The sequence below is a fragment of the Camelus ferus genome, chromosome 3 (assembly GCF_009834535.1).
Source record: "Camelus ferus isolate YT-003-E chromosome 3, BCGSAC_Cfer_1.0, whole genome shotgun sequence".
NCBI lineage: Eukaryota > Metazoa > Chordata > Mammalia > Artiodactyla > Camelidae > Camelus > Camelus ferus.
The window spans coordinates 64,530,542-64,535,432 of NC_045698.1; the positions used below are offsets into that span (position 1 = coordinate 64,530,542).

Sequence of the window (4,891 nt, forward strand, 5' to 3'; positions counted from 1 at the left end):
TGCTTTAATGTGGCAAAAATCATTGCTATCTTTCACAAGAAAGTGTAGTTTGAAAAAATTGAATTAAAAATGATTATGGAAAAATAGAGAAGTGGGAGAGATACCCCTTTTTTGGCTTTATTCAAAAATATAAATTAATTATTCATCTTGGGCCCTAGCTTTAAACTAGCTAGCTTCTTCAAACTACCTTGACTAAATATACATATCATGGATTCACTTCCCCAAGCCATATAGAAAACATTTTGCGTTAGAAATGAATACTTTAGGAATAACTATTTATCTAAATACGTTAGTTCATAGAGATAAGCCTTACAAGGCCAAGTGTGACTGATTCTTCCTTGCAAGGATAAGTATCACTGGTTCATCCTAAGACATCTGCCATAATAATGCACCATTTCATAAGATCTTCCCTCTCAGGGGAAGACATTTGCAAAAGATGGGTAAATACTGGAGAAAACAAGTTCTTCTTAATTCTGTTTGGAAGGGTCCCAGTTCCCTTCTTCCAACTGTACTTCTAGAGTTCTCTCCCTGACTTTCAGATTGCCTAGCATCATATTTTGCTTGACTAATATGGTATATATGTTGCTTTTGTCTTCCAGTGTCCCTCTGAAAACAATCACCTCTCCTCCATCCTTCATGCACTCTATTTAGGGTATCAATCACTGTGCCCAGTGCCCCTAATAGGTCGTGCACAGACTGGGTGCATTAGTTTCTTGCTGTTGCTGCAACAAAATACCACAAACTTAGTGGCCCCAACAATGCAAATTATTCTCTTACAGTGCTGGAGGTTAGAAGGAATAAGGTCAAATCACAAGACTGCATGCCTTTTGGAGGTTGCAGGGGAGAATTCATTTCCTTGCTTCTTCCAGCTTCTAGAGTCTGCCTGAACTCATTGGTCCATGGCCACATCCTACACCTTCAAGCATAGTCTCTTCCAGTCTCTCTTTCTTTCTGACCTTGACCACCATCATCACATCATCTTTTCTCTGACTCTGATCCTTTTACCTCCCTCTTATAGGGAACCTTGTGACTAAATTGGGCCTACCAAAATAACCCAAGTTAACCTCCCCATCTCAATCCTTAACTTAATCACATCTGTAAAATCACTTTCTGCTTCATATGTTAACATATCCAAGAGCCCAGGGATTCAGCATACTACACTGGGTCAGTCCAAGTCCAAGTACCAATAATCCTGGCCACAAAGCCTTTTCTTTCTTTTTTTTTTTTTAATTATTTATTTATTATTGTATTATTTACTTTATTTGGGGGGGGCAGTGATTAGGTTTATTAATTTTTAGAGGAGGTACTGGGGATTGAACCCAGGACCTCATGCACAAAAAGCATGTGCTCTATCACTGAGCTATACCCCCTCAAAGTGTCTTAAAGAGAAAAATGACTTTACTGCTGTGAGCAGCAAGACACTTTTGTATTTTGCATATTGTGAATACATGGCAACTGCAAACATGAATCCAGTGAACTTCCTGGCCCCTAGCCTGCCCAAGGGCCCTTTGAGCAGAGGAGCAGGTCATTCCAAAAATACTGCACCCACAGTGCATCTGTCCCCAGGCTCTCCCTCTTCCCCGAAGTCTCAACTAGATTCAGGCCCAAGACCCAGGAAACCCCAGGGCTAGAGTCCCCTGGGTGAGCCCCTAAGATCATCACAGGACAAGGGCCTCTGTTCCCAGAGAAGCGTCTAGAGTGATGTTACCTGGCCAGTGCTGGATACTAGGGAACACATACCACACAGGTGCCTTCTCTGATCACCTCAAGCCAAGGGGAGGAAATGTTACTATTCTCATTAACCCCAAGAGATGCAAGACAAGGGCACCGACAAGACTTGCTTAGGATAACAGCCCTGGGAAGGGCATGGTTAGAAAGCACGCTGAAATTCCCATGTTACATGAGCTCCTTCCTAAGGCTCAGTCCATTCAGATGGCACAGGGACAGAGGGGATTCGGAGATGTTCCATTTCTCTCCTGCTTGTACTGCTGAAAGGACAAGACCAGGGAAAAGGGCTCCTTGGACCCTAGAAATCAGAGTAAGGAATAGCCACAACCAGCATTTCTGGAGCATTCCCTGGGTGCACGGTGCTGCATTTAGTGGTTTTCACGCCCAGTCACCCCGGAGAGAAGATGCTGCGATTAACCCCACTTCACAGCTGAGGAAACTGAGGGGCTCTGGACTTAGCAGACCTTCCTAATACTGGGCACTGGCAAAGCCTGGAGCTGAACCCAGACCGTGGGCTCCGAAACTCGTTTTGCACACCTGCAGTACACACTTGGGCTGGGAGGATGGCTGAAGATACTTATGTGGAACAGAGGGTTTCACGTATGTTGAGGGGTTGCGGCGAGCCCCCTCCCTCATGCTGACTTCTCTCACCCTGTCTGCTCTCAACTCTATGGCAAGAGGAAGCCTATTAAAACCCTGAAACAGATGCCTTCCCTCCTCTCCTCCAAATCCTCCACGGTTCCCACCAACGTAAAAAGAGGCCCCGCTCCTCAGCTTGCTGTTCCAGACCTGACTTCTCGGTGCATTCTGTTCCCAACACACAAAATGGAGATCCGCAATTCCACCCGGTTGGGCCTCACCTCCCAGCATTTTCACCTAGTGGTTCATGTGCCTGGGACACGCCTCCACAGCTGACTGCTTTACTGAGTTGAGAACCTTGCAGATCAACCCCTGCCTGAATTCAGGACGCCTGGCTGGTACTGACTGACCAGCCTCCACAGCCCTCAGACTCAAAGGCAGCATTAGAGGAAGCGAAGACATCCAAGACTACACTATCCTCCACATGGGGCGCCAGGACTACATGGCTAGGGGTCCAGAGGGCCTGAGGGGCCATCCACTCACCAGTGTCGGGTCCATTTGCGCCTCTGCCGCCGCCATTGAACCCTCTGCAGGGACCCGGGGGGTGCAAGGTAGGGAGACCAGAGAGGGTCCCCACGGCTCAGCAGACTCCCCTCCACCGCCTAGTCTACACTCGGCCCTGCCTCTGTGCAGGGCGGGGAGGAAGCCTCTTCCCCAGGATCCCTGCTCCTAGGCCTCGAGTCTGCTCAAGACTGCGGAACACTGATTCTGAGGAAAAAACCCAGACGCAGCCAATGCGAGTGCCACGAGGACGCTGCCGGAAGTCGCCCCTTACACGGGATCCCAGTCCTGCGCTGCCATTGGCCCAGAGCTACCACTGCTCGTCGCAGAGCCTGCTGGGTAATATGGCTCCCACAGCTCCGCCTGGCACCTTGGAGAGCCGCAAAGCTTTTTCAAGAATGAACATATAGCCCAATCATAGACAAGTAAAGAATTTCCTAAGGTTGATAATGCAGATGTTGAGAAATTTAATCTCTTTAATCATTGTTGTTTATCTAAGACATTGTCAGTGGCCATCTTGCCTGACACATGGGAAGAGACTGAAGCAGATACAAGACTGTCTGGAACAGTCAGAAGCAAGGAATGAATAGATGTGTGGGCGAGTGTGGGGAGGGCCAGGCCCCTAGTGATAGCCTTAAAGATCCCTTATCCAGTAGATTCTGAAACAGTGCTTCCCCCACAAACAGCTCAGTACCATGGTTCAATTCCTTCTCTTTTTGATTAAGGTATATTGAATGGGTTTTTTTACTAATAAAATTTTTAACTGTCAACTGATTTCTAATCTCTAGATTAGATGCCAAGTCAGTATATTACCCTGGCTTAATTAATTTAAACTAACCATAGGGAAAGCCTTATTTTGTACTCAAGCTTTTTGCAGTCAGAATTTCTGCTTTTTTCCACATGAGAAAAAAAGAAAAGCTACACATGGCATCTTTCCAATGAGAACATAACTGCACTTTTCCTCCTTATGTCGAAGTTCTCTTCAGATGCAGACTTCTTTACCAATTAATACTTCTGTGTTTTTAGCCTTAATTTTTTTTCTCAGAAGGACTCATTTGTTTAATTATCCAGTCACACTCCTTTCTGCAAACTAAGTTGTGACACTGGGTATAAGAAGCCCAAGTGATTTCCTAAAAGAATGGCATTCTTCATAGAAAACAGAATTCTGAACAAAATTTAAACATGGATTTTTTTAAAGACATCTAAATTGCTCTCATGATAAGATGCAACTTTTTTTTCTCCACTTAGTAATTTTTTTCACAGAATAGCTTATTTTGTAGAGAAATAAATAAACGTTTTGGTCAGTTATCAACAACATAGGTCTGTGAGCCTCTCCTCACTCCCACACTCACTCTCACATGCGTACACATGCACATACACACACATATACACATAGAGACTTTAATTTATTAGCATTCTATATTTTCAGTCACATTTCTAATTAAGGACTACTTTTTAATTGTGATTTCTCAGGATTGTTATATAATCAACTCAATGTGTCTCCTTCAAATTTTTAAGCAATGTAAGCCTGCCAGGAGGTCCAGTCTGTCTTTCTGTGGTGACCCTGGGTACTGCTCAGCCCAAACAAGTCACTGGCACCTGTGATTTTGGTTCTATTGCCAGCTTGTTTGCTGTTAGCCGACAACACTTTCATCTGACTTCTGCTAAAATTAACCTCACTTGGAATACAGTCTTTCTGTTTCATCAGTATAATTACTGGCCCTAGAATGCCTTCCCAAAGCTGTTGTTTATAATGATTCATGTAGCAGAAAATATACAACTTGATTTGTGAGAGCCAAGCAATGACAATTCAATCCTGTGGCAGAGAAAATGCAAAAAGGATCTGTATAAAACCAGGAGTTTGGATTAACAGATACACACTACTATATATAAAACAGATAAACAACAAGGACCTACTGTGTAGCACAGGGAACTATATTCAATTCCTTGTAGTAAACTATAATGGAAAAGAATCTGAAAATATATCTGTATATGTGTGTGTGTATGTGTGTGTGTGTGTGTG

General features: G+C 44.2%; 1 non-coding gene across 1 annotated transcript; it reads right to left on the reverse strand.

The window, feature by feature from the left end:
- Positions 1–1,298: 1,298 nt before the first annotated feature.
- TRNAK-UUU lies at positions 1,299–1,370 on the reverse strand. Its single transcript has one exon. It is a non-coding gene; the product is annotated as a tRNA-Lys (tRNA).
- Positions 1,371–4,891: the final 3,521 nt, after the last annotated feature.